Raw genomic sequence first — 14,957 nt, 5'->3', positions numbered from 1 at the left:
GGTGATCGAAGGCCTTTCTCCTCACACTGGATGGGTTACACGCATGCCATGTCTAAATCTCCCGCCAGGACGGCCGAGCTTTCTGTAGACCACACGGCCACTGTCTCTCCTTCTGCCCTCACCGCCTCCCCTCTGCGAGGGGCCTACTTTCCTGGCCCCATCCCCTCCATGCCCCCAGCACCCCTTCTCTCAGCTCTGCCAGTCCCCTCAAATCTCCCCTGTGGCCTGGGGAGTCCAGGCTGGTTGGGGGAGGGGAGTCTCGGCAGGGCCTGCCCCAGCATGTCACACACCGTGCAAGCCTGCCTGTGGTCCCACGAGGTCTCTGTGTGGGACTCATTCACCCCGCAACCAATGCAATGGGGCCCCTGCGTGGACCCGGCACCAGGCCAGGCATGGAAATGCAGAGATAACCGTTCAGACCCAGCCCTGCCCTCCCAGGGCCCCGGGGACAGCCAAGCCGCCTGGCGGCTCGGCCAGGACACTGTAGTAGTGTAGACAGGACACATGCATCCATCGGGGTGGACCCGCAAACGGGTTTCACTGCACAGAATTCAATGTCGACCTGTTACCCAGGGATGGCAGGCTGGAGGGACCCACAGGGCTGGTGTCATGGCTGTGTGACCCGTGCAGTCGCCCAGGGCCTTGCACTCAGAGGCCCCCTTGCACTTGGTCTAGTCAATGCTCCGCTCTGTGGCTATCTGGAAATTCTTCCTAACTTTGAATGAGGTGCTGCTCGTTCTCCTTCCACGCTGGACCCTGCAGATTACGCAGCCAGTCCAGAGGGCCCTGAGGGTCCCGAGGCTCCACGCATGGGCTTACCCACCAGTGTGCACCCACCGGGCATCACCCACCATCCTTGTCTTCTGCTGGGCGCCCTGCCACCCACGGTGCCCAAGGCCTGTGGTCGAAGTAACCACATCAGCCCTGGGACGTGGTACTCAGGGCTGATGTCCGGCTGGGAGCTCTGGGAATGCCCGAGGCAGGCACGAGGGACGCAGGGACACAGACAGGAAATCGACACGCCACCTGGTTCTGGGAGACTCTCAGAAAAGCCCGCACTGGGCCTGGGGCCCCTTGGTGTCACGGGGTGACAAGTCCTCCTTGGATTCGAAGGAGGCACACAAGGCTTCACGTGCCTCGAGCCCAGACAATAAAACATCGCAACCCGGGCCGGACGCCCGTGGGAAGTCTCTCTGTCACTCTCGCTTTTGTAGTTGCCTGCTGTGTGCCATTTTGGTCAGAGGACAAAGGCGGACTCACCTCTGAGGGTCCCAGAGGAGGTAAGAAACGTGTGACTAGGTGTCACTCCTGCTCCTGCCTCTCGTGAGTCACGCCGCCGTGACCAGCTGTCCTGAGCTCACCGTCTCTGTCTGAGGAGTGGCAGTGAAGATGTCCCCGCTGCCCTCTGAAGCTGCCACCCCATCGTGCCAGGCTGCCCTGAGCACAGGTGAGCCACATCACTGCTCAGTCCCGAGGTGCCTGGGCAGGTAAAGGAATCGGAATTTAGGAGGTGGCATGAGGTCCTGTGGGTGGCCCGTGCCTGTGCTCAGACACCACATAGAAGGAGTGAATGAGCCCAGAGGACCACGCCCGGCAGGACACAGGAGCTCAGGTGGTATGTGTAGGTGTTTGTTGTGTGCACACATGTGGGGGGTGTGTGTGTGTGTGTGTGTATAAGATGTTCTAACAGTGACCTTGACCTCTTGTAAACGTGGCCCAGTCCCTGTCCTGGAATCTGTGGGGTGAAGTGAGCAGGGACAGGAGAGAGGCAGTTCCTTCCTTCTTCCCCCTGCTCCCTCATGTCCCCAGCATTGCAGAGAAGACGCCTCTCCCCTCCAAAGGACAGAAACACGACATCTTGCCGCCTGGAGCCCAGTGTCTAAAGGGGCTTTGTGAGCATTTCTCCTTGCTCTCCTCACCCCTGCTTGCCACAGAGTGCAAACATACCCAAGGACAGCTAAGTTCAAATTCCAGGGCTGCTAGTTATTTGTTGTTTGACCTTGTACAAAGTTTCCTCTTTTGAGCAGGGAAAATATTATTACCAACCCTGTCGTGATGATTTAATGAGATCATGCAAGTGACACGTGGTGGCAGCCAGTCTCCAAGATGAGACAGTCACTGATGAGGACCCCCTCGTCCCCAGTGTCCATGCCCTGCTCTACAGCTGCCTCTCACACTGCATAGGGCTGACCTCTGTACCTAGACGATGCTGCAGAAACAATGGCATGTCACTTCTGAGGCTGTGTCAGAAAAGACATGGCAGCTTCCACCTGACTCCCTCTTGGACCATTTGCTCGGGGGTGGCCAGCCACTGTGTCTTAGAGGAGGACTTCTGTCAACAGTCAGCACCAGCTTGCCAGCTACACGAGTGCCCCATCTTGGAAGTGGACCCTCCAGCCCAGTCAAGCCTTCAGGTGACCGTAGCCCTGATTGACATCTCGCCTGCAAACTTGTGGGAGACCCTAAACCAAAACCCCTCAGCTAAACTGCTCCTGAATCCCTGACCCAGAGAAACTGAGGGATGATAACAGTCCATTGTTTTAAGCTGCTACCGTTTGGGATAATTTGTTACGTGGCAAAGCATAACTAATGCATGTATGCAGTACAGTGCGTGGCGCACAGTAAGTGCTCGATACATGAGAGCAAGGCGCTGGTGCTCATCGCTCCTCTTCTCTGGAATCATGCTGTGTGACTTGGTTGTGTGCATTGTACCAGCTTCCTCCTTTCCTTAGACTCTGCTCCTACCAGTGCAGCAACGGCCAGCCCCTCAGTTTGCCAGACGTGTCTGAATCTCTCCGCGACTTGAAGCGGGTCCCCAGACCACAGTCGGCACCATTTTCATTTTCGACTAATAAATCTATTTCCTGCTTTTGTAATGTCTCCAACATCAGGACTGGTTTTTTTTTTTTTTTTTTTTTTTGAGTTTCACATTAACTGGAACTTTATTTGCTTAAAACCTAAACATTGTCAGTTTAAGAAGAAATCCACTGTGATGTGTAGATTGATCTTGCCAATTAAATTCTAGGATGGTTTTCTTTTGGGGGGGGGATCCTTGGTAAAATTTCATCAAAAGAAAAAAAAAAACCCAGGATACATACATATATATATTTAAAACATGAACCATTAGAGAAAGAAATATGAAATCGAGAGTGATTTCAGTTTTGGCAGCCCCCTGGCTCTTTCTTTTTTTAAGCTCCTTAAAGACTGTTGCAGGGGCAGGGCGAGGTGGCTCACGCCTGTAATCCTAGCACTCTGGGAGGCCGAGGCGGGCGGATTGCTCAAGGTCAGGAGTTCAAAACCAGCCTGAGCGAGACCCCGTCTCTACCATAAAAATAGAAAGAAATTAATTGGCCAACTAATATATATATAAAAATCAGCCGGGCATGGTGGCTCGTGCCTGTAGTCCCAGCTACTCGGGAGGCTGAGGCAGGAGGATCGCTTGAGCCCAGGAGTTTGAGGTTGCTGTGAGCTAGGCTGACGCCACGGCACTCACTCTAGCCTAGGCAAGAAAGCGAGACTCTGTCTCAAAAAAAAAAAAAAAAAAAAGACTGTTGCAGGGGCCGGGCGAGGTGGCTCACGCCTGTAATCCTAGCACTCTGGGAGGCCGAGGCGGGCGGATTGCTCGAGGTTGGGAGTTCGAAACCATCCTGAGCGAGACCCCGTCTCTACTAAAAATAGAAAGAAATTAATTGACCAACCAAAAATATATATACAAATAATTAGCCGGGCATGGTGGTGCATGCCTGTAGTCCCAGCTACTTGGGAGGCTGAGGCAGGAGGATCGCTTGAGCCCAGGAGTTTGAGGTTGCTGTGAGCTAGGCTGACACCACGGCACTCACTCTAGCCTAGGCAAGAAAGCGAGACTCTGTCTCAAAAAAAAAAAAAAAAAAAAGACTGTTGCAGGGGCCGGGCGAGGTGGCTCACGCCTGTAATCCTAGCACTCTGGGAGGCCGAGGCGGGCGGATTGCTCGAGGTTGGGAGTTCGAAACCATCCTGAGCGAGACCCCGTCTCTACTAAAAATAGAAAGAAATTAATTGACCAACCAAAAATATATATACAAATAATTAGCCGGGCATGGTGGTGCATGCCTGTAGTCCCAGCTACTTGGGAGGCTGAGGCAGGAGGATCGCTTGAGCCCAGGAGTTTGAGGTTGCTGTGAGCTAGGCTGACGCCACGGCACTCACTCTAGCCTGGGCAACAAAGCGAGACTCTGTCTCCAAAAAAAAAAAAAAAAAAAAAAAGACTGTTGCAGGATGAGAGGATCACTGGCTCCAAGTCTCTTTGAGATAACAAGTGATGAAAAAAGAATACTCAAACAAGGTCAGGTAACCCCATTCCCCACCCTCCCCTCAAGGTAAAAAATATGAGTACTTTTAGTAACAATTCAGAATTCTATCTCCTACCTGCCTCATCAGTGGAAGTTTAAGTCATGACATTTTTTAGACATTTATACTTGTGTATATAGACATATAAATTCATATTAGATGACAATTGATTTTTAAAAGGTCCAGGTAGAGAAAGAAGCAATCATCTTCAACTAAAACCTTTCTACATTTTGGATTCCTATTTAACTTGCTATCATTTAGCAAAAAGCAGTTTCCATAGTGTTCATCTCCAATCTTATTGCTTTACAACTGTGGTATACCTTCCATTAAAAATAAAAAGATGAAGCGGTCAATCCAGTGATTAATTTGACGTGGCTTTCATTGGGAAAGGGGTGGTGGTGGCAAAGAGACCAATAGACAGAAAGGCAACTTAAACACTTAAACATACAATGGTTTTCTTAAAAAAAAATAAAAGAGAGAGAGAGAGAGAGAAAGCAAGCGAGAGAAAAAAATGTTACTTTTAACAAATGGAAAAAAGCACTGAAAGCCCATGAGTCAAGCCATAGCCAAAACCATGTTCTATCTTAAGTAGGTTCTTTTTTTTCTCCCTCTTTTTTCTTTTTTTTTTTTTTTCCTTTTTTTAATAAAATCTCTCCCCAAACCATCATCACTTTTAATCCTCCCCCGACTGGGCTTCATCTTCAGACCCTTCATCCCCAGACTTCTCGGGTGGGGGGCTTGCAGATGCTTTCTTTTCTGGAGGGCTTTCTGGTCCCTCGTCATCTTCTTTGGGAGAAGGAGTCTTTTCCTTTGATGCCTTTGAAGCTGTGGGGCGCCCCACTTCCCCTTTGCCTTTCACTGGACTTGGTGTCACTGTAGCCTTTAGCCTGGGTTTGGGCATTTTCTTTTCTTTTCTCTCAGGTTTTGACTTCTTCACCATCTTTTTGTTTTTCTTTTGTGAACTGCCATAGTCACTATCATCATCGTCTTCCATTAGGAAATCTTCATCGCTGCCGGAATTCTCCTGGAATGGTGCCTCATCCTCTTCTTCTTGTTCTTCCTCACTGCCCACGTCCTCCATGAGCATCTCTGTTTAGAAGCTGCTTTGGGTGCTGCTTCTTTTTCATCTTCACTGTCCTCTGCTGAGTGAGAATCATCCTTCTTGGTCTTCACATCTTTTTCTTCTGAGTCCTCACTATCTTCCTGTGAATTCTTTCCAGATCGCCTCTTATTTTTAGCTTCTCGGGGAGATGATCGAATTTTCTTAGCAGGAGGGCCAGAATCTCTTCCAGAATCTTCATCTGCATCATCAGATTCTTGAAACTGTGAATAATCACAGTTTCTTCCTGTTTCTGACAGGCCGTGACATGTTCGCTGTTAAAACAGGACCGAGACGAGAAGCCAAACACCAGGACCCCGCCAACTTCGGCCGATGGGACCGCTGCCACCGAACCCCGAGCTGCTGGCTTCTCAAACTCCGCCGCTCCTTGGTTCAGGGCCCCTGGATCAGACGAGCCCCCCGCTCCCCCGTCTCTTCAAAATGGATCTGGTTTTGTTTTTGTTTTTTTGTTTTTTTTTTTTAATAATGTACACGTTTCTTTGTATATAGAAGTCGAGACCCCTGGGGTCAGCCTCCCTCTTGCTTTAATCCGACACCCCACTTTCCTGTATGGGCTCCTGGATTCCATCCACTCCTCTGCCACCCGCAACACCACGCTGCTTTCAGAGTTCATTGTTATTTGTCAAAAATCCCTCAGCAGTAAGCATCTGTTTCTGAACCTGTGGCTCCTAAATGTCTACACCTGAGAGCATTAAGGGGCAAGATGCTCCCGAGCTGACTGCCCCCACCCGTCTTCCTCCAGACCCACTGCCTGTGGCCTTGCTGTCCCCCCAGCCGCCAAGCAGCCAGCAGCTGCACCATGCCCCGGAGGCAGGGGCGCCTGCTGTCTCTGGACTCGCACTGGCTATGCAATTTGTGGGGCCCAGCGCAAAATGAAAATGTGGGGCCCCCTTTTTGGAAAACTATTAAGAATTTCAAGATGGTGACAGCCAGGGCCAGGCGTGGGACCCCTATGAGCACAGCCGTGTGTGACTGCAGAGGTTGCCCATGAAGCCAGCTCTGCTAGCACCACAGTCCCTTCCAGCCTCCAGTCCCCGTTTCCTTAGAATCCCCGAGTTCCCCGTGTTGGCCTCTCTCCTCCACTCCCCCGGCCCCCTTGCATCCTCTTCTGCAGAGCGAGCCAGGACTCCTGGCTGGTGTGGCCTCCTCTTGACATCTTCAGGGCTATTGGGTTTTGCTCCACATTCGTCTGGGGACTCTGCCTCTTGCTCTGGCATCGTCTCATCCCTCTCCTGCCATGGCTGGACTGGCGCTAGGGGCTGGATTGCAGATCAGTGCCCGCCCCTTCCACCTTCGCACCTGGTCCTCACTTCTCCAGCCTCACGGTCTATTGCACTTCCTACGAGCTGAGCAACAACCTGGAGGCATTCCAGGCCTTGACATGACTATGAACTGTTGAATAATGTGGCAGAAACAGGCCGTGTATTCACCGATTTCATGGTCCACACCTCCCCCCCCAGGAAGACTACATTTCCCAGTGGCCCTTGCATCCAGGTGATCCCATGTGACCTGTTACAGCCAATGGAATGTGGGAGGTAAGGACTCCAAGGTAAAGGACCCCAAAGCCTCCCTGTAGCATCTCCCTGAGACCCTCTGCCCAAGTCCCTTGTCCCACCTGCCTGTGTGTGACACAAGGGTTCCTTGAAGCCACAGATGGTGGACCTGCAAGATGGAAGCAGTTCCCAGCTGACTTTGCATAAGCATAAGCCACATGATGTCCTCCTCCCAGCTCGAGGTCCCAGGGAACGCACCAGGGGCTGTCTTCCCATTCTCCCGGGCTGGTTCTTGTCACCAGCCTCCATGTTTTCAGGAAGCTCCATGCAGCAATGGAAATGACATTGACTGTGGAGGCAAACTCATGGTGGGACCTTGGGCACAAATGCTGCTCTCTGGGCTTCATTTCCCCCATGGGAAAGATGGAAGAGGCTGGCCTTTTCGGCTCCCCCAGCCTCTCCTGATGGGGTTCTGGCCCCATCCTGTCCTCTGTGGCTACACCCAAGCAAAGACCTGACTGTGATCTTTGCACTAAGCCCCCATGGGTCAGTGTCTCTGAGCTCAGCATGGTTTCTAGAAGTCTGAAACGTGATAACTGTGGAAAGAGTTTGTGAACACAAATGGACAGGGACAGGCAGGGGTGGCTTTGAAGTCATGGAAGGGTTTTGGTGCCAGTTGTGCCACTGCTTACCAGTTGGATGACCTTGGGCAAGGGACACTTGCTGTATGAAGATGAGACTCTAAACACACACGATTAGTGATGTCAGCAGAGACTTAATTTTCTCATCTGTAAAATGTGAACATAACTATGGCTGCCCCATGGGGTTGCTGGGGGACCAAGTAAAATAATGCAGTGTAGAGTTTAGCAGGAAGCCTGGTCCTTAGGTGTTTCATGAATGCCAACGTTATGATGACCAAGTATCAGCACATGGGCCCCAGCCATCCTTGCTCCTCCCAGCTCCATGGGCACACGCTGGGTCTCACGCCCAGTGGTTTGATGAGTGCTACGTCTGCTCCCAGCCCTTGTGGAGAGGGGCACAGCAGTGCTGGGGGCTTCCTGGGGATGAGTCCCTAGTGCCTAATTCAGAGTTTTAAAGAGGCAGCCAGTGTACTTTCCAGAGAGCATTTCAAGACCTTGAAGGCCCATCAAGTGCCAAGTTACAGCACAAGCCCACATCAGCCATCCCTCCAACTTGTTGCAAACCCGTTGGCGGAAGATCAGACACCCTGATTGCTGAGGGTTAATTACCGACTTGGCATCCATCTGCTCTGGGAGAACTTGCAAGAATCCTTTCTTTCTCTCTCTTTTTTCCTTCTCTTTCCAAAGACATAAACATTTGTACTCCAAGTGGCCCAGGGGGCCTAGAGATGTTTATTTTGTAGTTAACAAAGAGGAGGACCTTTTGGGAGCTGAGTGTTCTGCTGGCCCCAGGAAGAAGCCTTTGGGAGACCCTCTGCACCAGCAAGTGTCTCCAGAGGTGACTCAGGGTGGCAAGGGGCAGTGGTGTGGGCAGTGTGGGGCAGTGGTGTGGGCAGTGTCGGGGAGCACAGTGGATGACCAGCCCAGCGACTTCGGCCGGGCCCTCTCCCACCCCTGGGACACCAGGTGACTTGCCCAGGAAGGGGAAGCGACGCTCCGCAGTCCTGGTGGGGAAAGCCCCATGCCAGCATTTTGACAGTGCTTTCTTCCGAGTAGTGTGACAGTGAGAAATTTATGTTGCTCTTGGTTTTTTGTGCTTTCCAATTTTTTAAAATCATCAATGGGCATTTCATTCTCAAAATTGCACATAAAATTCATGAAAAAGATTCAAGCCGCATGTGTATACATCACATAACACGTGAGCATCCGCCTCCTCTCCTTTTCCCCCGTTCCAAAGGTGACCATGATGAATGAGGGTTTGACACGCACTTCGCTTGTGCATTTGCACACATGCATGTGTACATACCTCCCTCTTAAAAAAACCCGATGAAAATCATATGCTTTGTTCTGAGACTTTATTTTTTCACTTAAGATATCTAATACATATTAATTTGAATGGTGACCTAGAATTTCATAGTATGGAGGTAGAATAATTTAATTTATATGATCACTTCTGTGCTGGTGGAATTAGTTCTGTTTATAAACAAAAAAAAATTGCTTTTAATACTTTCCTTTCATTGGGTCCTGTAGGGTCAAGCCCCTGGGGACTCACCCTCAGCGTAGACAGCAAATCTTCTAGGTGTCGCCGTGAGAGTCCTGGGTTAAGGTCCAGGTTTAGGGCCAAGAAACCGGCGACTTTAACGAAGGGGTTGGTGGACACGGCGGCGCAGGGCCGGCCTTCCCCCGCACGTCTCCGATCTTGCCACGGGGCGGCGCTGGCGAGCGCAGGCCGGGCCCGGGGCGGGCGCTGCGGGGACACGAGCGGGCAGCGGGCCGGCAGAGAAGGCCATTTTCACGCTGAGAAGGTGAAGGTCGGGAGAGACTTCACGCGATGGGGCCACAGTGCATTGGGGAAAGGGGCTACTTGCAGGCACCGAGTCAGGAATTACTCTCTAGGGAGAGAACTGCCCTCGCTTCGTGCTCTGCGGGCTCGGTCTGGTGAGTGGGGGTCTCAGTCCCAAGGGCAGGGCTCATCCCAGGTCCCCCGAGCTCCCGGTGGCCCCCCGGAGGGACGCCTGGAAACCCGTGATTTCAGCTCCCATTTGCAGAGGGGCCTAAGGTCCAGGTCACACCGAGTCCTCCCCAGACCTGTCATCCTTAGTTTGCTGATAAAAATCATCAAACTGCATTAAGAACTCACGAGCCGGTGACTGAGCTACATATTTCACCCTTATTTAATTCAATCTTCACAACAGCCCTGTGAGAAGCCATTGTTATACCTATATTATAGAAGAGTAAATGGAGCTTAGCAAGGTAGTTACCCGACGGGTCCAGGAACTAGAGGTGGCAGAGCCCGCATTGAGCCCAGGTGCCCAGGTCCCCTGCCTTAATGTTCCTCTGGTGTCACTCGGCCAAGGTTGGGTACATTCGGTGTGACATCAGACCCCTGTCCCGCTGCCCTCCCGGCATGCAGGTGCCCAACCCCAGCTTCCAGGCCCAGTTGCCCCAGATAACACCCGGGGAAAGTGGGGAGTGTGATTCTAGGCCGAGAGTTCCAAAGTCTTGGGCTCCAGTTGCAAGTAAGTCAGAAAGGGGGGGAAGTGGGAAGAGCACCGAAGAGGAAAGGCCGCCCCCTCGGCCCAGAGTCGGCGGGGAAGGCGAGGAATTGGAGAAAGTTAAGCAGATCCGTCTCCCACTTCCCTGGAGATGGCAAAGCCCGGCCAAGCAAGGCGGTGTGCGGGAGGCAGGCGGCGGCTCCTAAGAGACTGGAGGGCTCCCTGCCTGGGAACGGGAAGTGATTGTAGCCCAGCGTTTGGCTGGGAGTGCGGCTGCTGGTTCCAACTCATGGGTATTAGCGAAGGGGAACAAGGAATTGCTGAGGGTGGCAAATTGGTTATAATTAAGAGAACCTGGGAGACGCAAAACAATGTGAAGGCCACCAGCTGTCCTGGATCTGGAGCCTCAGTCCTTGGAGCTGCTGGCTGGGGCCGAGGGACAGCTCAGGAAACGCGCCGCCCTCCCCTGCGGTGCAGACGGTTTCAGCAAAGCTGGGGAGGAAGGGGCCTGTCTGGCTTATGTTTCAGGGGCCCTGGGGCCACCGTGGCGTTAGGGTCCTCCTTTCTGCTCCACCACCTTTCCCTCCCTTTTTCCACAATTTAAACTCACCCATCTCGTGTTTTAAGAAAGCAAACAGGCTTGGGGGTGTGAGTGAGTTATTTAACCTCTGCCAGTCTTTCCTCATCTGACAAATGGGGACAGAAGCAATGCGTAACCAGTACGGATGTGAGGATTCAACAAGATAATGTGTGAAGGGCAGCTAGCATAGAGCAGAGGGCGGTAAACCACCGTCTGGGGCTTGCTTTTTTGTTGTTGTTGTTTTATTTGGTTTGGGGTTTTTTTGAGACAGAATCTCGCTCTGTCGCTCAGGGTTAGAGTGCCGTGGCATCAGCCTAGCTCACAGCAACCTCACCTCTTGGGCTCAGGCGATCCTTATCCCTCAGCCTGTCAAGTAGCTGGGACTACAGGCACACGCCACGATGCCAGGCTAATTTTTTCTGTTTTTACCACAGATGGGGTCTTACTCTTGTTCAGACTGGTCTCAACCTCTTGAGCTCAAGAGATCCTCCCATCTCGGCCTCCCACCTGGCCTTGCCACCTGTTTTTGTGTGGTCATCAGCTAAGAATGGTTTCTGCATTCTTTAATTGTTGGGTGAAAAAAATCAAAAGAATAGTATTTTGTGATGTGAAAGTTATATAAAATTCAAGTTTTGGTGTCCACAGAGTTTATCGGAACACAAATGGTTGTGTGTGCCCGTTTGTTTACATATCGTCTGTGGCTACTATCAAAGGGACCCTGGGGGCCCTCGTCGCCCTCCACTTGCCCCCCCATCCCAGAGCTGCCCAGATGGCTCCAGGGCTTGTGATGGGGTCACTGGGGGTCCCAGTGGCCGGTCCGTAAATGGATCAGACACCGTATGGCCTGCAAAGTCTAAAATATTTAGAATTTAGCCTTTTACAGAAAAAGTTTGCTGACCCCTGGCATAATTGCTTGACAGTGAGTGGTCAGTAAAATGTGTCCATGGTTACTATTATTATTATGAATGTTACTGTTATCCTTTCTGGCCTCATTTTTTTTTTTTTTTTTGAGACAGAGTCTCGCTTGTTGACCAGGCTAGAGTGAGTGCCGTGGCGTCAGCCTAGCTCACAGCAACCTCAAACTCCTGGGCTCAAGCAATCCTTCTGCCTCAGCCTCCCTGGCCTCATTTTTAACTTTCAAATAACCTGCTTGTGGCTTAGTGGAGAGATTCCAAACCTGAAGTCCCTGGAAGGGTTTGGGGGAGGGGCCTCTGGACCACTAGAATTGCCAAGCACAGGTCAGTGGGTGGGGTCTTTTGGGGGGAGGGGCTCCATCCATTCCTCTGATCCTCAAAAGGGTTTGTGCCCTCAAATAGAAGTGGAGGTTTGATGCCTTCCTTGCCCCAGGCTAATTGATCTGTACTTCCCGGGCTGTCTGGAGGGCACATCCTTGAAGATGAGCTCCCAGGGGGTGGGGGGGCTGGCTTTGGAGCCAGCGGACCTGGCCTGAGTCCTGCCCTGCCTGCCCCTGGCTGGACCCCTTCTCTGAGCCTTGGTTTCCTTGTTGGGTTGTTGCAAAGATGAATTCAGCAATGTCTGTTGGGTGCTTGTGGGCACAGTGTCTGGCACACAATGAATATAGCAAAAATGGCAGCTATTATTACTATTATTTTCCTTGCATGTTCTAAAAGCCCTTTCCTAAGCTCACTCAGACTCATAAAAAGCTGCCCCTGTATTTGGCTAGCTAGGAGGTTCAAGTGTGCCTTGAGCGCTCCCGATCTTTGTCTTTGGTACTAGCAATCAAGACAAGTTAACTAAACACATTCACAGGATCAATATGCAAGCAGCAGGTCCCCCAACGGGTGTCCTGGTCCACGTTCAACACAGCCCGCCACTGCCTGCCCCCAGTTGCCGGGCATAGGCCCGTTCAGCGGGGGCCTGGTGGCTCCAGACAACAGCTGGAGACCAGAAATGAAGACTTCCAGCTCCAAGCAAATGTTGCTGCTGCTTGAGGTTGAAATATTCTATCCCCTAAGTGTCCCTTTCAACTGAGCAAAAACAATCCCCCATGGGGACCTGACCTTGCCACAGAGGAACAAAAGCTTCCCAGTTCTGAGTCCCAGAGACTGTCTGCAGTTTCAGACACGCACGGCCCAGTGGGGAGAGAAGATGGTCATGTGACTTCCAAGCTGGGAGACACGGTCACCCTTGTCCGACCCTCTTCCCCTCCACAGGAAGACAAGCCTTCGCCTGCCTGACAAAGGGTGAGGTGGACGCGGCCCTGCTGCCGGCTCCCGGGTGTGGGTTTTACGATGCCTGCTTCTCTCAGGTCCGGGAGAACACAGGAGAGGAGGTCAAGGTCAGTGGTCCCCAAAGTCCACTCGAGTGCGTTTGGGGGTCTCTTCCTGTCCCCCTTGTCCCAGAATCCTAAGGGTTTTTTTTAGGTAGGACAGTTGCACATTCTGACTGCATTTATTTACTTTTCTGTTGCAGCCCAACTTGTCTCAAAGAAATTTACCAGCAAGACCACCCCATTTGTTTTCCACCGGCCATTCCTGCCATTAAAAATATTTTCCTTTGTGGAAGGAAAGAGCTTCTGGGAAAGAGAAAGAAAGCTCAGGGAAGGTAAACACTCCAGGACAGCTGACCTTGAAAAGTGCTGTCATAGTGCAACAGTCGCAGCAGCAGCAGGACATAAGTTAGCTGGGGAGGGGACAATGGCAAAGGGAAGGGCATGTCAAGGTAATGCCCCTTCCAGAGAAGCATCTGGAATAACTGCTGTGCTACACCTACCCCCCCCACCTCTCTGGCCTGCCATGAATCTCTGGGCTGAAACAGTCTTTGCAGTCGAGTAACAAACACACTGCCAGCCATAAAGGAAACTTGCACAATTGTCTAAGTGTGGACAATTTGTTTGTTTGTTTTTTTGAGACAGAGTCTCACTTTGTTGCCCAGGCTAGACTGAGTGCTGTGGCGTCAGCCTAGCTCACAGCAACCTCAAACTCCTGGGCCCAAGCAATCCTACTGCCTCAACCTCCCGAGTGGCTGGGACTACAGGCATGCGCCACCATGCCCGGCTAATTTTTTCTATATATATATTAGTTGGCCAATTAATTTCTTTCTATTTATAGCAGAGACGGGGTCTTGCTCTTGCTCAGGTTGGTTTCGAACTCCAGACCTTGAGCAATCCACCCACCTCGGCCTCCCAGAGAGCTAGGATTACAGGTGTGAGCCACCTCGCTCGGCCTTAAGCGTGGACAATTTGTTTCAGAGGAGGTGACAACTTGATTTCCCAAACAAATGAAAGTGGGCGTCAGACTTTGGTGAGCATCAGAGTCACCCACGAAGCCGGGATTCGGCCAGCGCTGCCTGTCCACCAGCACACAGGGATTCCCAGGCACGGGGCTAACGCATCACACCGAGAGCCTGTCTGTCTCAGGTGGTGGTCATATTCTCTTGTGGGACTGGCCTTGTGCCCACTTTTCTCCAGAAACCCTATATCCTAGCAAACACTGACTGATCCTGAGAGACTTCACCGGGCCAGGTCTCCTGAGTACTTGGAATTGGGACTCAAAGAACCAGCTGTCCGAGCGTGCCTGAACCTGGCAGGTTAGAAGTGTTGGCTGGCTTCCGGGGAGCCCCCTCACTGGTCCCACCCCCACTCACCCTGGTCCTGCGCAGGTGCCCCCTCAGTGTGTCCCAAGACACTGTCCTCAGCAGCTTTCTGGGATTGCCCCAGACACCCCAAGACATCGTCTGTGCCCACGTTTCCATGAATTGTGTTCCCCAGGCCGGACCCGCGTGTGGGTCTCGGGCACCTGTCCAACGCCTGCTGGACGGCCCTGCTTCCGTCCTCACAGGGACCCCGCTGCACTCAGCCCAGATGGAACTCATCAGGTCTCCTCTGACACCTGGTGCCTTTTACATTCCTTATCTCAAAGGATGGCCCACTCCGCGCCCAGGCACCCAAGTCAGGTTACCTGAGCACCATCCTGGACAACTCCTTGTCCTCAGCCCCGCCTCTATTCTAGCAGAGAAGGAACGTCTGCCATTTATTGAAAACACACAATGGCTGATTCATACCACCCAATGTCCGAGCATCACAAAGGCAGGTGCTGTAACCGCCCCCACGTGACAGATGAGAAAACAGGTGCACAGGTCTGGGTCACTTGTCTAAGGTCATATTGTGAGGGGTGGAGTTGGGGTGTGAGCCCTGTTCTGTGGGTGTGGCTGGCCTCTCTCCATAGAACTGGTGTGGGGGGCCTGGGGGGCCCTCCGCATCTCTGGGCCAGACCTGTGCACCTTGCTGTCCCACGACTGGTCTCGCGCCCTCGGTCTTACCCCACTCTGGTCTGTTTTTCT

At 52.2% G+C, this 14,957-nt stretch overlaps 1 pseudogene; it reads right to left on the bottom strand.

The window, feature by feature from the left end:
- Positions 1-4,321: 4,321 nt before the first annotated feature.
- Positions 4,322-5,695, bottom strand: LOC105870985 (nuclear ubiquitous casein and cyclin-dependent kinase substrate 1 pseudogene; annotated as a pseudogene).
- Between the last annotated feature and the right edge of the window lie 9,262 nt (positions 5,696-14,957).

Source organism: Microcebus murinus, chromosome 22, assembly GCF_040939455.1.
Source record: "Microcebus murinus isolate Inina chromosome 22, M.murinus_Inina_mat1.0, whole genome shotgun sequence".
Taxonomy (NCBI): Eukaryota; Metazoa; Chordata; class Mammalia; order Primates; family Cheirogaleidae; genus Microcebus; species Microcebus murinus.
The sequence above is the reverse complement of the archived record's forward strand: the minus strand, read 5'-3'. Positions and strand labels throughout refer to the sequence as shown.